Here is a 23,660-nt window from a genome sequence, read left to right as displayed (position 1 = left end):
TTTTCGGCTTTGGGGCCCCCACCCAGAGAAGCGACATCATGGTTTTAAAAAGGAAAACGTGGCGTTGGTAAAGGCCCAAAACCCCCCCAGCCTCTAGGGGCCCCCCCCTTTCCCCCTCCAAAAGCTACAGACCAGAAATGGCAAACTAAGGACATAAACACATTGGGGATGGGTTAGAGGCTGTAATTCTGCACCTGAAAATTTTGGAAAAGATTTGTACATATTAGGGACCACTCGGCCCATTTAAAAAAGGGCTTCAGAAACAGTTTAGGGGACCATAAGGTCATATAAAAAAATTTTAACATTTTTAAGGGGCCCCTTAGGTCATATAAAAGAACTTCGATACAGTATTAGGAGACCCATTAGGGGTTTTAAAAGAGACTTCAGACCCAGGATAGGGGACCCTAAAGGGCTTTTAAAGAGACTTAGATTTAGGGTTTGGGGACCACTAAAGGTATAAAAGAGACTTAGATACAGTTTAGGGGACACTAAGGTCTAGAAAGAGACTTCAGAAACAGTATTGGGGGACCACTAAGGCTATATAAAAAAAGACTTTAGTACTATTGGGGAAACCCCCTAAGGTCTTTAAAAAAAAAAGGACTTCAATGTAGATTAGGGACTACTAAGGTTTTTAAAGCTCCAAAAAGCCCTTTTTATGGGGCCTTTAAACCCCACAAAGAAGCCATCAGTCCCCCTGAAAAAGGGTGAGGAAAAATGCAAAAAACTCTCAAAAAAAAAAATAAAAAACAATCATGCTTGGAAACACCACTTAAAATATTTTTGTATTTAAAATTTGGGGGGTGCCTACTCTTTTACAAACCATTATAACAATCCAAAATTCCATTTTGGGTTTGGGTGGCGAAACAAATCTCAATGTTCTGTCTGAACAGATACCACTAAAGATAAAGCAGAACAATATGTCCCTTTGTAATTTGGCTCTGAGACTAATGCAAATGCCAGCACAATACCTCCTGAGCACTCTGACAAGTTAAATCTTGACCGAGCCCTGGGCTTCGCTAATGGAAGGCAGACAAAACATTTTCTTAGCTCGATAGCATCTGTTTGCAGTAGCGGATATCAAGAGTGGCTGGCACGTGAGAACGAGGGGGAACGAGATTGTGACCCATTTCAGACAAGTGCTAATGAATGTAAACATCACCGTGATAAACACAGCATGAGAAAACGTAGCCTCTGCAGAGAGAGGGTAATTTAATCCATTTTTTTCAAACGCCTCTCGCCTGCCACAATGGTCCTCATCATGGGAGACGCGACAACAAGCTCGGGATGAGTTGTGTCAAAGAGACGGGGAGGGAAGACCTCCTGTTGAGAACATGAAGGAGGACATTTTCACTGCAAGGAAGGTGAAGGACACCTCAGGGTGGTATCCACTTAATAACAAGAAAAAAAGTGACAAAACTTTAGATTTATTTCTTTTCCTGATTAGGAAGGAGTGTTTCGGCTGCGTGTGTCAGCGGGGAGCTGATTGAATTTGTCTTGGTTCAAAAAACACAATTACTTGAGGGAGAAAGATAAAGATGCCTTCAATTAGCTCTCAGTTTCCGCATATAAATATTACATGGTGGATTTTGTTTCTCATTAATAAATTCATTCTTCTCCCCCCTCCCCTTTTTGTAGCAATTATCAGGAGGCCATAGCACCTCTCTTTGTTGTGCTTATTTTCGGAATGCACCAGGATTGTGTATTTCCATAATCAGGGAATGACATTCACCCAGTGACCGGTGGCCTGTGTTGACCCTCATTAGTCAGACCGGTTAAACCCCGGTCCACGTAAACCCCATCCATCTCTGACAGCAGCTGGGCTCCAGCACAAACAACACTAATCCTCCTTTATCCACATTTCAAATACCCCCCCCCCATCTTGAAAAATGGCATATCATGTAACATAACTTCTTTAAAGATAGTGTAAATGTCCATGATCATCGACTATGCAATAGATAGATTGATTAGAGGTCAGTGGATTTTAAGTGATTGAAGTGAGCCTTGGAATAATCCATGATACCTTTAGCCTGTATCAAATACTTGTACTATTTAGCATTTAATTTGGAAACTGAAAAATATTTAACCCTTGTGAAATCAACACTTTTGTTGAGGCTTTTTATCAATTATAAAAAAAAACTTTTTTATGTTTTTGTCCCTTTTTTCATAATTTGTGTCCCTTTTTTAATGTTTGCCACTTTTTTGACATTTTCAACGCTACATAACACTTCCTTAGTAACTTAAGTTACTGGAATTAAGTGTTACATAGTAACACTTAATTTTAGTTTTATAGTTATTTTTGAAAGTTATGGTAAATAAACCTCATTTACAGGAAATTATACCTAATGTTTGAGTTAGAAAAGCAGAAATAAGGAATTATTTAGCTAAAGGAATGGATGTTGATGGATAATCACAGACTGGAATATGTCAACTTTTACTCAATACTATTTCAAAACCACTCTATTTTTTTTAATGCTAAAAAATTGAATATTACACCCCAAAATTAATGAAAGTAGAGATTTGTACTTGCCAAAGAGCGTTGTGTGGAATCAATCATGTTATTTTGGGGAATTAAAAACAACATTGATATAGGAAAATGGGACAATTTGACCCGAGGACAACATGAGGGATAACACAGCTGACATTTGAATGTGTTTCCTCACAAGTACTTCATTTGTCAGTCAGTCCGAATTATAATAAAATGAATAAACTGCGTGTACCCATTAAGCCCATTGAGAGTGTCAGTAACTACTCTGCAACATGTTTAGGTCGACAAGCAGGGATAAAACAAGAACTGCATCATGAAACCGAAAAGAAAAGCGCCAACTGGACAAGGACAAATGGAAAGAATGCGAGCCCTATTTATTTGATTGACGATATTTTCTTTTTTTTCTTTTAGTTGTCCACCCGACGTGTTAACAGAGTCAGTCATCACGGGCCAGACATGTGCTCTGTCAGGGCATCCACAGGGATGTCGTTTCTCATGGCCTCTTGGAAAACACAATATACACACTTTGGCGTAAGGCGGGACCACCTAGGTAGAGAGAGACATGGACGCCAGTCACTGTTCACAAAGTGCTCCATTCAGCTAGCAAGGCTTATGCAAAATAAACACCTACGACAGGATAATGATTGTCATATAGGCAGCAGACAACAGGATGAGAGGATGCTTATGATATGAAATAGGCATGCTTGCACATGAATGGTGGTTTTTGAGTTTATTTTCGTGAAAAATCCAACACTACTTTTAATCCCCATTCATAATTTGATCCCCTTTCCTGCTTAACTTTACAGTCAAGATAAACAGCTAGTCATTGGACAACTTGTGTGTGACTTGTGTCTGTAATTATGCAACACGGTGTCAGGGCAGTTTGTGAAATTGTCACGTTATTTTTAGTCTTTTGATTTGTGTACGTGGACACAAATTTCAATTTTTTTTGTGTTGCTGAGAATATAATGCATTCATGCTGGTCAATAAGTAATGGGAAGCATCAATTTCGGAAAAGAAGAACGGGGAAACGACATGCACACGCCGGGACACGACCACGGTCTCTGGGGGATGCAACGGTTGGGTTTAGGAAAAGAAGAACAGTGGAACGACATGCCATATGCCGGGACATGACCACGGTCTTTTGGGGACACACCGGTTGGGTTTAGGAAAAGAAGAACGGGGGAACGACACGCCACACACTAGGACATGACCACGGTCTCTGGGGGACACACCAGTTGGGTTTAGGAAAAGAAGAATTGGGAACAACACGCCACAAGCCGGGACATGACCGCTGTCTCAAGGGGACGCACCGGTTGGGTTTAGGAAAATAAGAACGAGGGGCCAACGCGCCACACCCCGGGACATGACAACGGTCTCTGGGGGATGCACCAGTTGGTTTAGGAAAAGAAGAACGGGGGAACGACACACCCCACGCTAGGACATGACCACGGTCTTGGGGGACGCACGGTTGGGTAGGAAAAGAAGAACGGGGGACCGACAGCACACAGCCGGGACAATCCACGGTCTCTGGGGGACGCACCGGTTGGGTGTAGGTAAGGAGGAAAGTGGGGAACAACACGCCCATGCCGGGACATGACCGTGTCTCTGGGGACGCACCGGTTGGGTTTAGGAAAAGAAAAACGGGGGACCGACACGCCACACACGGACATGCACGTGGTCTCTGGGGGACGCACCGAGTTGGGTTTAGGAAAAGAAGAATGGGGGACGACACGCCACAAGCCGGGACATGGGCGTGTCTCTGGGGGACGCACGATTGGGTTTAGGAAAAAAGAAACGGGGACCACCGCCAACACCCGGGACATGACACAGTTCTGGGGGACGCACCGGTTGGTTTAGGAAAAGAAGAACGGGGAAACGACATGCCAAATGCCGGGACATGTCCACGGTCTCTGGGGGACGCACCGGTTGGGTTTAGGAAAAGAAGAACGGGGGAAAGACACCGAACGTCGGGACATGTCCACGGTCTCTGGGGGATGCACCGGTTGGGTTTAGGAAAAGAAGAACGGGGGAAAGACACCCCGAACATCGGGACATGACCACGGTCTCAGGGGGACGCACCGATTAGGTTTAGGAAAAGTAGAACGGGAAAACGACACGCCAAGTGTCAGGACATGGCCTATGTCTCTGGGGGACGCACCGGTTGGGTTGAGGAAAAGAAGAACGGGGGACAGACACGCCAAACAATAGGAAACAAGAACGGTGAAGGACACGCCACACGCCGGGACACAGTCCATGGTCAGTCCTGTGTGGTGTGACCCATCCACCACCCCCATCAACCTCCTTATGCAGATTTCCGGCATTTAATAGTACTCGATACCGTTGTTGTGCTATGACCACAAAATATGCTTCCCATTATTTTTAAATCGTCCTCACCAACACGAAAAAACAAACAAGAAAACTGTGTCAATGTAAATAGTTCCATAACTACACCTGTGAATCTGTACAGTCTAATGAAATCCATAAATCCTATCCTCATGGTTTTACATTGACTTTAAATTGAAAGGTGTTTCTAATATTTTAGTCTAAACATAGCATGCTAATATGCTCACGATCACAATTCAAACATGTTTATGTTTAGCAGGGATAGCGCTTAACATGTTCATCTTTTCAGGTTAGCGTGGTAGCATGCTAACAGTTGCTAATTAGCACTAAATAAAGTGCAGCTGAGTCCGATGGGAACGTCAGTAGTTTTGCAGGAATCTGAGTATTAGAAGAAACCAAAGAATTAGAAACTTTTTGATGTGATTATGATGCTAGGAAAAACACTAAGGATCCAAAGTTATTAAAGTTCATTCAAAGTGAAATATAAATGCATATATGCTCCAAATTTCCTGAGAATCCATCCAATAGCATTTCATTTAAAACCACAAATGTGGAAAAAAACAACTTCAGTATAAGAAATGAGCAATCATTTAAAACAAAGGTCTTCAGCATTGATTTAAGAGGAACAGCGATATATCTCCTCTCTTCCCTGAACATTGTTATGACAATAACGTGTGATAATATTCTCAATGTGTTTCATCTCACCTGCAGGCTGCGACAGGATAGTGAAGTTTAGACTGCGGTGTTAAGATGCATAGCCATACCTCAGACAGCTCAACTTGATCTGTGAGATTACTTAACCTGACAGAAAGTGTAGACTGCATTAGGTAGAGGGATAAAGGAATTGGTCCTGGAGTGGTTGCAATCTTTTAGAATTCTTAGATGCTTACACTTACATGGCCTTGATCTCACGCATACTCATTTTGACATCTGACATGTCATTTTCATTCCTGCCTGCACAGATGCAGTAAGAGTGGCTGGAATTAGCATGGAGTGATTTGGCTGTGATTCCAAAATAACACTGACTGTGAATGTGAAACTATCCAGAAGAGGAATAAATAAATTTAAGAAATAGCATGCCAATCTTAATGGATTGCTTCTTTCTTCCCCGTTTCAGTCATGTGTCACAGCTTGTGTTTTCAACGTGGCCAATTATAATCACATAGCAACACCAAAAGCGCATGTTTGACATTGCCAAACACTAACAAGAAAAGAATCATAACTGCAAGTGCTAATATTTGTTCACGAGAGTCCATGTTTTATTCATGGGACATCTGTGCCACTTGGAATCAGCCCGAAGCTTCGCAACCCAAGTTATTTAATTAAACTCTGCAAAATTGATGGACAAATGTTTGCAGCTTTTTTTTTCTTCATTTTTCTATTTTGCAGCGGCCAAAACCTAACCCCATAACAATGCATCAATAATCTCTCAATGCTGCATCACCTCAACTGCCAATCAAAGGATGGACTGGGGCCTGTTTGCTTTCCTGATTTGAAATATTAATACAGGTTAGCCTTGCGAGATGCAAAACTGTAGACTGGGGCACATGCTGGCACCAGAAGCAAGGCCGCAGCTTGACAAGGCAAACAAGAGGTCCTTAAATAAATGATGAGTTTAAAGGTTTGGAGAGGCTCTCTGACATGAAATAACCAGTGTACAATGAGTGCAACCCTGACCCAAGGATTTCAACATAACCTCATCCGCATCAGTGGGGAAAAATGCACACATTTATTTGCAGCTTGTGCCCTTTCACAGTCAAGAACACTGAGAGACATGGACATTATACTGTACACAAACCTGGCACTGTCTGGGTTGGAGTCAACCAGACTGGCTTGAAGCAGCAGACACAATGATAACGAGCCAGGTCCCTGTTCTTCAATCTCATTCTTCCTGGAGGAAAGGTTGCGGTTTGCGCTACCGCCTGTAAAACTGAAAACCCATTGACGCAATTCACCATTGTGTGAATTGCTGGTGTGGTTTGCACTTCAGGGCCAACGTAAACACCGGATCAAGTGAAATGCATATCATTTTTACTTTATTGTGAGCTGATGGATTTCCTGATCCATGGACACTGATGGTGGAATGAGAGAATGCAGCTAGAATGTGGGAGCTGGCACAGTGAGGGCCTTCACTGAGCTCAGGCCATGGCTTCCAGGGATTTGTTCAGATGAGAGCAGAACAGGCCTGAGGATCTGCTGGAGCCTTCCACATCTCAGTTTCCATGTGAGTGTAAAGTGTGCAGGCACGCAGACTTGCCTCAGAGGGACTGCAGACTTTTTCTAGTTCTAAACAAAATGTTGAAGGCTGTACAGTCAGTAGAAAGCTAAAGAAGTGGGGTTGTGCTTCAACTTGCCAGACATGGGTGGGTGAAAGCTGAGCTACTATTGCATTCGAAAGACATTGGTGTACAGACCGATACTGACCCACTGCCCAGGTGTACGCATCCAAACACATCAGGAACACACCAGGAATAACATATTATACAATAGTCAATCCCCTTTTCAACACAGCAATGGACTCATCAAGTAGTATTTTAATTATAACAAAACCATTCGCTACAACGCTAAGCTACTGTTGCTACACCTGCCAAAATCTTCATTTTGCCATCAGGACCATTTGATCTGCAAAAACCAGCCGATGAGATCCCGAGCCCTCCAAACTGCAACCCCTCCCCACCCGGACCACGCCTCGATATCCTGTCCATAAATATTACAAACAGGATTGGTGACAAAGCGCAGCCCTGGCGGAGGCCGACCCTCGCCTGGACCGAGTCCGACTTACTGCCGAGAACCCGGGATTTCCCAAACTGAAAGGATCCCGCCCACACATATAAACAAGTTCCATCGTGTTGTAACTAAGACATCTGCTGAAAAACTAATGTTTTTCAATAGTATGATTGCCATGCTGTTCAAAAACATCGAAAAAAAACAACGTAAGAAAACATAGCGGACCAGACGCAAGCTTTTATTTTGAAAATTTGAAGTGTGGGGCATGAGATGGAAGGTTCCCAGGCTGCAGCCATACCCGACTCAAATATCCTTTCGGTCCTGGTGATTATTTGTGAAATTGTGCAAACAGAGGAAGGAAGGAGTGGAGTGGTAGCCTGCAAGCTCCCAAATTGATTTTGGGGACAATAAAAATATCCCCAAACTCCTCTGCTAGGACCTTAAATAGGCCCTAATAGTCCCTAACCAATGTGTTTGCTATATCAGCTGTGAGTCCGGTGCCTGGGTTCCGTTTCAGGAAGCAGGTTTAACAAACTCTGAGTCTAACCCTGAACTCAGAGTTTCCCATCCTAGGTTAAATCAACTCAGAGTTTTCGGTTCCAGAACAGCTGATTCAAGTTGGTTCAATCAACTCAGAGTAGGTTCCTTCAGAGTTTAGATAACCATTGTGGGTAGTAAGCTAGTTAGCTTAACATGCTTATGTTTGAGCAGCCAAACATACTGTATAATATTTTTTTTTAAGCGTTTGCTCTTGTATTTTTGGTTTTAGGAAGGATTAAAAAAAAAAAAAAAAAAAAAATCATCCAAACTCTTTACAATTGCTACGATTTTTGGCTTGGGATTTGGGACTTGTTTGTGTCCAAATAAAAGCAATCAACTATGAATATTTGAATGCATCAGACTGAATATTTTGAAGGGTATAAAACAGTAACATTTCTCAATTTACTTTCACAAAGTTCTGTAGCTTTTTAGACAAAGTTTTAGTCACCTGTATGTTACTCACTGTAAAAAGGCTTCCTTTCTCCCTTTTCACTAGGCCATGTTTTTTTTAAATGAATACATTTTTGTGTCTGCTTAATCCATAATTCCAGTGTGATGTTGTAGGTTATTGTTTTAGTGTATTTGTTACTTTATTATTTGACATACGCCTGTTTAGTAGGTGCTGTGTGTGTGTGTGTGTGTGGTGTGTGTGTGTGTTGTGTGTGTGTGGGGTACATCAGCAGTTTACTAGCTTAATTGAGGAGAGTGCATGCAGGTTTGCTTCATTAGGTCCTTTCTGTTGGGAGGGGCGGGCAATCCTAAAGTGTAGAGCAATGGGTAAACCGTTTTTGCAGCAATTGACATTTTTATATTATGTTGGTATATATATATATATATATATATATATATATATATATATATATATATAATATATATAGTGTATGTATGTATGTATGTATGTATGTATGTATGTATATATGTATGTGTCAGAGATCCAATTTATCTACATGGTATGGTATTTTCCACATTTAAGTGTTGTGTTTTTCTTCAGTTTGGCTCACCTTCTACCCCCCGGTACAGGTGGTACGTGCCAATTGGTTGAGGCTGGGTTTAAAAGGGCTTGAGGAGAAAAGGCGTGAGAGAAGGAATGGGCAGCTTGCAGAGAGGTTGCCGGGTCATTTGCTTGAGGGCATTTGGCCTTAAATAGAATTATTTATTTTGGGGGTTTTGTTTGAGTTAGGTTGTGGTGTCGTTTTGTTAATAAATGCACAAATTGTGCAATTTAAAAGCCTCCGCTCCAGTCTTCAAGCATGACACTCACATATTCAAAGATCTCCCAGCTAGCTGGGCCTTTGCAGGACAATAATGAACAGCAGCAACCAGGGCTGAGCAAACCGAAACATTTTAAACCTGATATATTCTGTCATTTGAAATGCCAAAATATACCACAGGTTTCTATGGTGACAGCACTGTTTTTGTTTCATTTATACAGCTGCAAATGTTCAATTACATTACTGTTTGAGTTATTTTGGAACTATAAGGACAAAGTGTCACAGTTGTCTGACACTGAAAGCCTTTCTCTAACAAAAGCAGTGCCAAATTGGGGAAACGCACAAAAAAACTACACAAAAGGAGTGTTTTGTACACATACTCATCCTATTTGTTAAGGATTAATCTTCTTTCATTAGACGTCGGCTGTATCATAAGCTAAATTTCCCCTAAGCATCAGAAATGGTTTTTGTGTTGACTGTTTTTGTCATTATATTCCCTTCACGTGGCACATCGTTTCCACCTAAAAGCAGAGAATATTAGGGAGAGGAAAAAAAAATCAATTACACCTTGCACTTCTGTGTGCATGTCAGGGGCTTTTCAGCATTTGGAACCTAATTAAATTAACCTCAAAGGGAGAGGGACTGGAAGCGCGGCAGGGCACTCGGTGCACGGCCGATGATTAGTGCATCGATTTATTAAAATGGGCTAGAAAGCCAGACAAGACCCTTCTCCCCCCCCCCCCCCCCCCCCCCCGACAGGGTCTTGTTTACTCCAGACTGAGATGGTTAGAACTATTCTCCTCTGCACTGCCCTGCATGGAGGAGTTAATTAGTGGCAAATAAGCAAGCATTTGTGAAATATAGTTAGCGTCATGGCTATGACGGGCACTGCTTTATCCACGGGGTTGTGGCAGTAACAAAAGTCCAACTATTTAGCTTCGGGGTGTTCTTGCAATTTGGACATGTGCTTACAGTGACCAGAAAAGGTAGGCTACAAAAATGTAGTTTGCATTAGATTTGGAATTGTAATGAAAAGAACCATTGCTGTCTCACTCGTATAAGAAGCAGTAGGCTTCGAAATACTTTAGAAGCAACTACAGTGAACCCTCGCTATATCGCGGTTCACCTTTCACGGTCTCGCTGCTTCACGGATTTCTGCCCAGATGAAAAAAGAGCGACAACATCTACCGATAGCTATGTTCTTCTCTCGAAAAAACACATCTGCACCGCGGGCTTTAAAAGAAAAAAAACGCTACAGAGCAGAGTCAGGATGCAGCGTTTCAGTCAGAAGAGCAGTGAAATACACGGGAGGCACTAGTTTTCCTACTGTACCCTACTTTGTATTTTTTTAATCAGTTTTCATTTTCTCCCGTTCTAATCCAATGACTCTGGTCGCTTTGGGGCGGGGGGGGGCGGTGCTAATCTCCGCAATTTGAAGCCTTCAGTTCATATTGATTAAAATGATTATTTTACAGTACAGTAATTATTTGTAAAAAAATGTTTATAAAGTACTTTTATTTGTTGAACAAATGCTTGGGCCTGTAAAAAGGTTTTGTTCTTTGGTTTCAATGTGTTATGGAGTATTTACGTATCATAATTGTAAAAAAATAAGGGTTACTACTTTACGGATTTTGCCTATCACGGGTTCTTCTTGGAACGTAACCCCAATAAAAACGAGTGTTCACTGAATTTTTTTTTCTAATTCAAGTATCGCTCAACTTGCACTTCCATATACTTAAACATTTAATTCCGTTTTATGTCTGTGGTACAATCCGAAAGAGACTTGCACCAATAACACGAACGCTGATTGGCTGCAGCTTAACTTTCATGTTGGTCTCATTTGTAGTTGTAGAATTATTTGAAAGACCTACAACACCACGGAATATTAATTTAATGAGCAATAGAGGACGTCGGAAATTGAAGACCTAAACACAATACTTTAAGACTTATTGAGGCCCCGCGGAAACCCTGACATACATTAGTAGCACAATTAAAAATCAACAAATCCAACTGGAAGTGGGATGTTGACATTACCATAAGTCACAGTGACCTAAACCAGGAAAAGGTAAACAAACAGCACAGGTCACGGGTTCAGAGCCCAGTGCCTCTTAATCCTCAGAATGGGCCCCTCAAAGAATCTGCTGCCACAGTGGGTCATCTGGATATCCTGGCACCGACTCACTTTGTCAGCCAGCCTGTCGCTAAAAGACAAAGATATGCTCGTCACCACACTGAGGCATGTCACCACACTGAGCTGGAGATCTCTTGACACTAGGGCTGTAACAATACACTAAACCCAGGATTTGGTTCATTTCACAATTTATGACCCGCGATTTGATGCAAACCTCGATTCTTTTGAGGGGGTGGAGGAGTGTTCTAATCCGTAAACGTAATACAATTTCTTTTTCTGCCACATGGCATTGATTTGTCATTGATTACATCCCACTTTGCAACACAGTAATAGCCTACAACAGATAGCTTGTTTATTGACATTTATTTCATTGTTGATCGATCCAAAATCAAAGATTCTTTTGCACCATAAAATGTTTCCAAAATCATTTCAGTGGTTCATTAAGTTGTTCGATTGAGACATGCAAATAGTGGTAACAGTAACAGACAATTCCGCTCCCAACCTGTAGGGGGACCGAAGAGGTAAAGTACTTTGGTGCCTAAAGGTGCTAGTTGACAAGCAAGTTGCTAATGTAATTCTTGGTGGTTAACCTAAGATTACAAGATTGTTCAACACGCTCAGTTATTTTTAGTTAGATTGTTTTGACCACGGTTAACAACTCTGGGCTAACCCACAAATTCATCAGTAACGTTAACTGCATATAAAGACGACTAATCTAATGGTAATTTAGCTAGCTAGCTAACACAACCTTGTCTGTCTGCCTCAGTTTCCCGGTGCTGCAAGGCTTCAGTCGGGATGAGAGCTGACAACATCCCCGGCCCGGGGACACATCCACAGTCAGCCCCCAGCCAGCTAGCAGCCATCCACTATCATTACAGCCCCGGCCCAAGGTCACATCCACAATCGGCCCCCAGCCAGCTAGCAGCTATCCACTATCATCATGGCCCCGGGGATACATCCACAGTCAGCCCCTAGGCCAGCTAGCAGCCATCCACTATCATTACAGCCCCGGCCCGCGGTCTGCATTTAATTTACAGCAGTGTCATATTGTTCTTGTAGGAGCTAGTTCACTGTCCACTTCTCTATTACACATTGTTGGTGGCTTGTTTTTACTGTGTCATGCTGGTAAAAGTGACTGATGAGTTTTGGTTCCCGCCTCCAAAACAATACAACAATTACTGTTTACTGACGGTACAGACAAAAAATAAATTGACTCAAAAATTGAAAATCATGCTTATCTAAAAGCTGTGGTAGGTTTGTTTGGCTTGTCTCAAGTTAAGCTGCTTATCTGCAGTGTGAGGAATGCCGAGCCTATGGGTCATTCAATTTATGTTATGAGAGGAAATACTCCATGGGACAATCCAAACATTGTCCAAGTGCAACCCAAGTGCCGAGGGATAGAGGAGATCCCAGGCCTGAGTGTACATTTAATCTTAAAACAACATTACCGTTGATACTCATGTTTAGATATATTCTTTAGCTCGCTGTTATCACTCACAATTGCGATATTGTTTGGATTCCCACATTGCTGTTCCAGTGGACTGGCAGCTCACTGATGGAAACCCTTCCCAGGGGAGTTTAGAAATGCAGCCGTTTTCAATGTGTCTGATCCTGCTCCTCTATCCCGAGCTGACTGTAATTGGCAGCCTTTCCTCCTCCATAGAGTTATTACATTTCCCCTCTTGGCTATCCCACGTACCCCTGGGAGCACTTCACACTGTGAGCGAGTCCCGCAGGTCCTTCCTCTGTAGGACACACAAGACCGGCAATATAGTCGTCCTCATGGTAACAGATATATTACTCTGCCTAGCTCTCTCTTCCTCTGAGTCTCCATAACAGGCCATCATAGAGTTTGCCAGTATATAATGAGGCACTAAGTGGAATATAGCATTGCACCAAGCATTATCATTTTGAGATTTTGTAATTTCCACAATTAATGCACGAGGGTGGATACTTTACATTTTGAAAAGAGAAGAAAACAATGATGTGCTAATGCATTAGGGAAAGGGAAAAAATGCCATCGCTCTTCAAAAACAAAGGGTTTAAAAAAGGTTTACTTTTCCACAGGATGCAGGTCCCCTTCAACTTGACATCTCTTGTGAATGTTTTTATTTGATGTGGCGGCGTAAATATGATTTATTCTCCTCTAAAGTGACCCAAAGTCAAATATAAACACAGGTTCAGTGGCTGCCGGTGTCACCGCTAAGTAAACACAGACCTACCTGCAATTAAAGCCCCCGTTATTCTCCGGCGGAGCTGACGTCTTGGTTGTGCGGGAGATCTGGAGCGCCAGGACGCCACAGTCCATTTCTCGCATATTTTCCACAAGAATAATTGCAGACACTGTTTCGTATGATTAAGGGCTCCGTAATCGCACAATTTCCATATTGTTGACTCATACTTGGAGACGTTTGTGTCTGCCGTGGCACAAACTGGTAATTGAATAGGAAATGCAAATGCAATCATCTAGTGTGCAATAACTTGTGAGAAACTTGTCAGTGATCAGTATTTCCACGGGTTTTAGGCTCTTTTAGGAGCCCTGACATTCACCATACGTCCTTCTCACTGTGGGAATATAAATAAGTGTTCCCGACCTAACTATTGCAATCAGGAAAGAAAACAAAAACCCGGGGCTCCTCTTTACGCCGGCAATGTTCAAACCTGCACTGTTCTCAGAGCTGTGCTGTATTGTGCGCAGAAAGAAATAATACAAGTAGAAATGTAAGTGCAAACAGATGGCAATTGCTACATATTGTAGGATATGTCTTTTCATTGTGCATAGGGAAGAATTCAATTCATTTTCCTTCTTTAGAAAACAAACTACAAATGTGTATCCATTAGGGAACAGCCTCTCAACTTCAACTATAATTAGGCTGATTTAATGCAACTTGAGATAACACAACTAGGCCACAAGTTCCAGGTAAGACCCTGTCATTATCCATAACTACACTGCAGTCTAGACGACATTGTGTTTTGAGAGGGAAAAGACAATTAAGGGTGTTTGTCTGACAGACAGCTGGGGGAATGGATTGGGGGAACAGAGGATGTAACTTGATATCTTAAAGGGAAGATCCACCCTAAGGACCTGTGTGTTGAGAACATGTCAAACCAAGACAGAAGAGGAGTTGTATTTTCAACCATAAAACCATTTGCAGTAAAATATTTGTCTTCAAAATAACCAAGCTACCTCACACACCTTAACATCAGTTAGTCACAAGGAGCGCTCCAACAATGTAGCATTGCACTCCTTAAAAAAATGGAGCAAAACAATCCAAATATACCCACAGAGAACCACATATACTGTTTTTAAATGCCATGCATTGTTATCCCTTGGCTCAATCTGCCACTTACATAACCCACAACGCAACGCCATCACCGACAGTTCTGTCGGTAGGCTATTGAATGTGTTATGCTAGCAGCAGCTAATGTAGCCTCTAGCCTTCAGCAGCGATGAGGAGCGGACTACCGATGAGCTCTATTCTTCTAACTCCAGACCCCCAGATTTATTTCAATTTAAAACTTGTCTTTAGGCACATCACCGGAGGCAGTTATTATCAGTATGTGTTATTTGTGCGACCAAGGTTCTCTCAATCAAAACAGTAACACAAGACGGACTTTAAGCAATCGAGTTGCTACACGGGCTAACTGAAGGTCTGTCTCCGGAGCTGCTATCTGCACTCCCCCGGCAAAGTCTCCTAGCAACAGGGAGTGAGGTGAAGGGTACCACAAGGTGCGCTAGCTAACTTACTTGCTAACTTGACAGTAGATGATTTAACTACCCATAGAGCTACTGTTGCGAATGTTATGTGGCGTATTCAATCAAGGGCTTGCCCAGCGCTGTTAACTGTCTGGGTTTGAACCTCGTTGGGATGATGTAGGTACACCACTCGACAAAATATGACATTGGTCAAGTCCTCTTAGACCCTTTACCTTTACAGCAGCTCCTGATGGAACCACAAAAGCCTTATACAACTTTATCCCATACGTACAGTAGTTATCCCCAAGATAACATTAAAAACCGCAAAAAAACTGAAAACGTTGACCTGTTAGTGGCACTAAAGGAAAATTAATTATTCCAAAAATAAGTTTGGACCAAAGTGGGGGACTGACCACCAGACCGAGATTGTCCATCCCCAGAGTCACACTGCCAGCATTGTTTACCCTTGTGTTGTCTTCCCGTCAAAATTCAAAATCCACACTTTTGAGGCTTGTAATCAACGTTTTCTTACGTTTTTGTCCCTTTTTTCAACACTTTTGACACTTTTTGACACACTTGTTTTCAATGTTTGCCACTTTTTTGACGTTTTTAACACTACGTAACACTACTCATTGACTTTAGTTTTACAGTTATTTTAGAGATTTATGATCATTTCTAGGAAATGATACCTAATGTTTTAGTTAGAAAAGCAGAAATTAGGAATCATTTACATTAAAATGAAAGGAATGTATGTTGGATAGTCAGACTGGAATATGTCAACTTTTACTCAAATTCTATTTCAAAACCACTTCAATTTTTTTCTCCAAATGCTATAAAATTGAATAAGACACCCCAAGATTAATGAATGAAAGAGTTGTACTTGCCAAAGAGCGTTGTGTGGAATCAATCATGTTATTTTGGGTATTTAAAAAGAATATTGATATAGGAAAATGGGTCAATTTGACCCAAGGACATGAGGTTTAAACATTATTGTACCAATATTCCCTTTTATATACTTAATGGTGTTAAAAAAAGATCCACTTTAGAATCAGATTAATTCAACACATGGTGAACATGATGGTAAAGTGGTTCTTGACCTCATCTGATGGGCTGTGGGAGTAAGGTCTGGGATGCATCACATTACTTTTTGCGTTGCTACCCAATGTTGTAATGCAAATGTAATCGCTAATGCATATTTCATGTTATCATAATTCAGAAAGACCAGAATGCAATGCGGCAATGAGGATTATGTCTAGTGGAAAAGCTATTATTCACACCTGCACCTAAAGCTGACATATATTTATTTTCTTAAATTGTCATAAATCTTGCATATTCATAAACTAAAGTGCACAAACAGATTTTGTGATGTACTGTAGATCATAACAATAGCTAACTAGGCTTTAACCCAAATCCCTTTCTGTACTGTACCCAAATGTATTGATTTGTAGTGACAAAGCTGACTCTGTTCAATCCTTAAGTCAGTTTGGAGTAAATGTGGTCACAGTTTATAAAGAATGATTTGCTTTTTTATATCTTTAATTCCCTAGTACTAGGCAAAATGAAATCATGACATTTATCCTGAAAAGCATGGGGTCACCATCCTCTGGTATCCAGCTGCATGCCCACTTTTTGTCAACCGGGGGAAACATGCCAGTTTACATCACCTGGAATGACGCAGAGTAAGAGAACAGAGCAAAGCGGAGTAAATGGAGCACAGCAGAGAAATTCATCTGCCAATTCTCTGCCATCTCGACTCAGGTCTCGAGTCTGGAATGAAACGCACACACAAGCCTGTCCTTGTTTCATTCTCTCCGCCTCACTGACTTCCATGTCAGCACTAAATGAATGAATAACAAATGACCAAAATGGCTCCTACAAAGATCTACAAGGATACATTTTTTTTTTTTCCCATCTCAACATGAATTAAAACAGAAACCTCTGTTTGGCATCACTTCTGGTCACTGTTGACTTTTCAAAAGAGTGGACAGTCTATGTGGTATAGTTGATTTTCCACAAACCTTCATCTCAACTACAGTAATAATGAATGTATGGACTAGGGTAGCTGGAAGGCATTATTTGGCTGCTCCTGGCAACTGGAGTCATGGTTTCATACCATCTGATAGCATCTGTTCCTGACTTGATTTTACTTAATCGGGAAAAATGTGAATCAATCGACAATGTTAAAATAAAAAAATGTACATATTGGTTTAAAATGGGGCTTTTTTTGTAAGAGTCCAGCTGCATTTGTGCTGGAGAATTTCTACATACTACAATAGAGGCAGTAGTCTGATTATTACTATTCAGTATTTTGGTGACACCTTTTGATTAATAAGCAATTTTTAATCTGCACTTTTCAGATGCTGCTTGCCGATAAAAATGTGTACAGTTCTATAATATTTTCAGCCCTTGAAGACCCACCATGGACCCAGTTTTATCTTTTTTTATGGGCACTGGGCACTTGTAGATTAATTGTTAATGCAGCTCAGCCCGCTGTGTTGTTTTTCTAATCATAAATCAATACAGTGTGTTTTGTTTAGGCTAAGTTTTTCTCATGCTCAATTATGTCTCAAAGTGTTGCAGCAATTTGTGGGTTGATTCTATTTGTTTCACAGATTTGGAGCAAAATGTAACCATGGTTGACCACTCAAGAATTAATGAAAGAAAATGTATAATAAATATCTCTCCATAATACCACATTAGGACACCAACACATTGAGGAACACCATAGAAAATTCCAACTTTTGACATTTAGAGATTTATACAAGAATTGCATTTTCTGACCAGATGGCATAACGTTTCAGAAAGCTTCATGAGGCTGTAATTATCCTAGAGGTCACAATAGATCATTATTACAATGAGTGAAAAATAGTTTCACTACAATTAAATAACTACTATAGGGACTAACGTGATCACACATTAGGCTCATTGAAGCCCCAAGAGTCTCTGCTTTCCAATCATACGCATAGTCTACAAGCTATCACTGTTTTTATTCCATACAAAAAAATGAGTCGAGTCATGTTGGAGGATATTTAAAACAGCAAATGTAAAAGTGGTTGTCATATATCAACAAATAATAGAGAGAGGCAGTTATTTTCACAACCTGATGACCACACTGCTTGAAATAGTGCTAAAAGCATGTTAATGTTAGCATTTATATGTTAACACATGAAACAATAAGAATTTTTCTTCCATGACTTTTGTGAACAGTCTTTCAGTCTTCAACATGTCTGCCTCCCATGCACAAGAACTTAAGCTTCTGTGTATCATACAAGTGGAAGTTATCCAACGTAGGGGGAAAAAAGAAGGCAAAGCAAAGAATCCTCTCCCATCTGTTGCAGCTTCCCGCTACATGTCTGAGGACTCTCTTTGGCTAACATCGTCAACAGCAGACAATCCACAAATCACCGGGTCATATTTCATCATCAGCTGCCGGTCTGCTCCACGTCTGTCTTCTCCACTGTGGCTCAGTGACATGTGGAGAGAGAGCAAAGAAGATAGTGAGAGATATTGGAGAAGCAAGAGACACACTGCAGATGGGTGTAAAGAGTGCACTGCATGCGTGACGGGATTGGTGTAAGCTTCTGCTAGAAGGAATACATTGCACTTATTTTACTGTCACGGTGTATGATTGCAAGTCAGAAAATGTCAAGTCATGAACACCCAGGTCACCAGGAATCAAAGGAGGCTAAAGCCTGTACAACAGGATTAGGGGTGACCAGCAGTGGAAGCCCCCTTTTACCTTTAGTTTTGCTGTCCTCCAAAGATATTCAGTGATATTATTCTTCATTCATCGTTAACGGGGGCTCTGCAAAATAACATGTGTACGTTCAAAAGTTGTTTTAGCGTTGCCACAGAAAACCATAGACTGTTAATATTAATTGGATAAAGCATCCGGTTTGGCGAAGTACTGCAAATGCGGAAATGCCTAAAAACCTGCATTCTATCTTAATTCCAGAAGGGGGCGATACATGCGGTTGCTAAAGGAGGTCTGTTTCTTTAGAAGTCGTGAGATAGTGACTCACTTGATTTATTACCTCAGTAAACATTTTCATGTAGAGTTTATGGTCTTAATCGCTAGTTTTAAGTCTTCTGCAACACAGAATGTTCATTTTTTTAATTATGGTCTCGTTGATTTTAAAATCCCTGATGAATTGAATTATGAATGACTTGAATTATGTAGGCTAACTTTCAGTAGCGGTTGCATCCAAATTGCCAGTGAAAGTGTGTAACATAGTGTAAACGTCAGTCAGATACCGCCCTACAGTCTGACTCCTCCCTCACCCCTCCCTCTTGTCTAAAGTCATCACATCCGCAACCAGCTGCGCCCGCAACGGCAAACTCAATGACTCAGCAGATCTCAGAAACCAATGGGTGACATCACACATGCTATGTCCATTAATATTAACAGTCTAGGCAGAAAACTAAACCTGTTTGAGATGTGATTCACTCGGATCTTCAACCCGAGTCTTTAAATTGACTCACGACTCAAAAGTCTTAACCAGATTAGTTGAGTCCTTCTACAATTCAATCTACAGCACCACACACAAACGTCTTGCAACTTTAGCTACTACTATTCCTAGCCATCTTAGCTGCAAAAAGCTTTACAACTTAGAATTTCGTAGTCGTCAACAATAACAACAACTCCACTAGTCAACTCAAGCTGAGTGAGCAGAGAGACAGTCCGACCCGCAGACTCAGAGCCAGAAGCTCGCAGACCATGGGATTCACTTGAGAACTCGCGAGCCCTCGGTGACTCGTGAGTTGTCGATACTTGCCCGAGTCAGTGAATCCCGCAATCAGCCGGCTATGAGTGGATCTGATTCAGACTCAAGAGTGAAGTCTCCTTGAGCTCCGAGTTAAGCAAATCAACCAAAATGGCACTTCTGAAATAACGTACAATGTACTGCACGTAGCCTAGCGAGGCCTACTGTAGTTAGGTGTATAAATGTAATCTGTTAAAATGCCATTAGGTCGAAGTCGAATTGAAAAATTAATCCAAAGCAATACTGACTCAAGTGATTCAAGTGACTCGCACAACCCGGTTCAATTTAGTGAGTGACTCAGAAAAGGAACCCGGTTTGCCAGCCCTACAGAAAACTTCATCTTGGACAGATAGTCTAGCTGGCTGTCTGGATTTACCCTGCCGACATCTGAGGACCAGACAACCATAGTCCTCAGAAATCCACCGGAGTTAAGAATGCCAAATCAAAGAAAGCAGAAGGTGTGGGACATCCTGCCTAAAAAGAGGGACATCTGGAGGAATTTCCAGCAACAACTGAACAATCCTGGAAGTGGAACGTTGTCAATGTAGACCATATATTATATGAAAGGAGTCTCTCGTAATGATGAAGCTACATTGAATTATCAGCTGAATCTGCAGCTCCCCTTGGCTTCAGGTAGCTTTATACCAAATATCAGCTCACTGTTTAGATGTTCGGCTCACAACGTTACTGTTGGTTCACTCTCACCGCTCACAAAGTGTCTTTTCGGCCGCAGAAGGCAGCTGTTTGGCGAAAAAAAATAAGCTTCAAATACCCACTGTACACTACCTGCTCAACACCAAACGGAGGTTAGCTGGTGGATATAGTGGAGCTCAGGAGTTGGAAGAGACCATAAACAGTGAAAATGTAAAATGGGTTTAGGTTAACGCCGTTAATAACGCGTTTAACTGACAGCACTACAATTAATATGGTCTCAGGTTTGGGTTTTTTTTAAGTAAAATGATACAACATACAATGCTCTAAATATTATTAATATTGCAGAGGAACGTACAGAGTAGGGGGAACATCCAGCGTGACATACAGAGTAACTTACGAAGTAACGTACAGAGTAATGTACGAAGTAACGTACAGAGTAACTTACGAAGTAATGTACAGAGTAACTTACAGAGTAACTTATGAAGTAATGTACAGAGTAACTTACGAAGTAATGTACAGAGTAACTTACGAAGTAATGTACAGAGTAACTTACAAAGTAACTTACGAAGTAATGTACAGAGTAACTTACGAAGTAATGTACGAAGTAATGTACAGAGTAACTTACGAAGTAATGTACGAAGTAACTTACGAAGTAATGTACATGGTAACTTACGAAGTAATGTACATGGTGACTTACGAAGTAATGTACATGGTGACTTACGAAGTAATGTACATGGTGACTTACGAAGTAATGTACAGAGTGACTTACGAAGTAATGTACACGGTAACTTACGAAGTAATGTACACGGTAACTTACGAAGTAATGTACAGGTAACTTACGAAGTAATGTACATGGTAATTACGAAGTAATGTACATGGTAATTACGAAGTAATGTACATGGTAACTTACGAAGTAATGTACAGAGTACTTACGAAGTAATGTACAGAGTAGTAATAACATACGCCGTAATTAGTCCCTGAACTGGCATGGCCTTTGGAAAAAATTATATTAAAACTATTTTTTATGTCTGCTCACAAATATATTTAACCAACGGAATTACCAGAAATAGTTGTAAGAATTAAATAAGTAAAAAGCTAAAACAATTTTAATTATATAAAATGATTTTTTTTAAAGCAAAACCTAGTTGATAAAAACATACCAATGCTCTTAATACTATTAATATTTGACTGCTTAAAGAATGATATTTTAAAAAAAGTCAAACAAGATGTAACTGGTGGTGAAACCCTTTTGAAAGTACCTATTTAATACTTTATTTACTTACTTACTAATAGTTTTTAACATAATGAGTCATTTGTGCAGTTTGAGAAATTGGTCTGGCCATTTCGTTAAACTAATCCAGAATAAGTCCCAGTGTCAAATTTAGAGAAAACCTCTCTGCCACTACAATTCACCAACTGCTACATACAGTGTCATATGTCTGTGTGGCAGATGTTTCCCACATTGAGAGTCCATGGGAGGTTCTGGTTGCAGTTGGCATCTCAGATTGATGTCAAAACTTAAATGAATTAAAATTGCGAGAGTCACAGCCCAAACATGTGGTCTTGTACACATAATTAGTTGTAATCAAACTTTTTAGTGGTCACTACTTAATTTTGTATGTTTTGATAAACATATTTATTACTAAATCACATTAGTTGTTTGTACTTATATACTTGTGTACTGATGTACTTGCACTTATGGAACCATTGTATATCCTGCACTTGCTGCTATTGAACTTCTGGTTAGACCTAAACTGCATTTTGTTGCTTTGTACCTGTGTAATGACAAAATTGAATTTAATCTAATAATCATCTTAAAGGGCCAATGACATGGTGCTCTTTGGATGCTTTTATATAGACCTTAGTGGTCCCTAATATTGTATCTGAAGTCTCTTTAATATAGACCTTAGTGGTCCCTAATACTGTATATCTGAAGTCTCTTTTATGTAGACCTTAGTGGTCCCCTAATACTGTATCTGAAGTCTCTTTATCTAGACCTTAGTGGTCTTTATATAGGACCTTAGTGGTCCCTAATACTGTATCTGAAGTCTCTTTTATATAGGCCTTCCTAATCTGTATCTGAAGTCCTCTGTTATATAGGCCTTAGTGGTCCCCTAATACTTATCTGAAGTCTCTTTTATATAGGCCTTAGTGGTCCCCTAATACTGAAGTCTCTTTCCCAGAATTCCAGCCACTAGAGCCAGTCCCACAATGAGCTTTCCTTAGTGTGTACCATTTCTGAGTCTGTAGCTATTGAGGAGGAGAGGGGGGCAAGGTGGAGGGTGGGGGTGTGGCCTTGACCACTTTGTACATCATAACAAGAAGGCCTTGTGCATTTACAAAAACCAAAGGCCCAATTTATTGTTGAGTTACACTGCAGCTCTTTGCACTTCAAATCCAATGCCCAATTTTGGGATGTACTATTCAGTACCATTTCCCTCACATGCTTGCTTAGCTTAAGCTTCTCAATTATTCAGACTCGGATCAATACTCAACACACTCCTGTGAGGGAAAAGCAGGAGGCAGAGACAAATTTTAAGCCTGGAATTAAGTCAGGATTATGGATTTGTATCAATTTATGTGTGGCCACTCAACCAAGAAATCTGTGGAAAACACAGTGAAACACGGCTAAGTGGGGAAAGTTGGAAGGCTCAGAGCTTCTGTCCATTTTAACTCCTTGTTCTTCACTGACCCTTATTTAGCATTGGCCAATTATTACACCGCCAGCCTTGTTCTGTCAAAGGCACCTTTCTCATTAGCCTGTCACCAGTTCACTCCACAGGCCTAATGAACAGGGACTCCATTACCCAAGTTTACCTCCAACTTTAACAACAAGGCTGTGCATACTGATGGACGAGGACAAGTCACACATCAGTGGCACCCCTAACAAGAGATAAAAAGACGAGAACTGTCCTTTTTAGAAGTTAAGTTCACTTCGGAGGGAAACTTTTTATTTAGGGATTTTAAGGGGGATTTGTAGGGATTTCCTGTTATGGCTTGGCTCCCCCTAGTGTTGTTGGTGACAAAGTCAATGTGTTCACACCTGAAGGTGACACATTGGTTATTAATCTTCAGCTTCTCTTGTGAAACATGTCACTGACAAACA

Source organism: Etheostoma spectabile, chromosome 22, assembly GCF_008692095.1.
Source record: "Etheostoma spectabile isolate EspeVRDwgs_2016 chromosome 22, UIUC_Espe_1.0, whole genome shotgun sequence".
In the NCBI taxonomy this organism is placed as follows: Eukaryota; Metazoa; Chordata; class Actinopteri; order Perciformes; family Percidae; genus Etheostoma; species Etheostoma spectabile.
Note: the sequence above shows the minus strand (reverse complement) of the source record.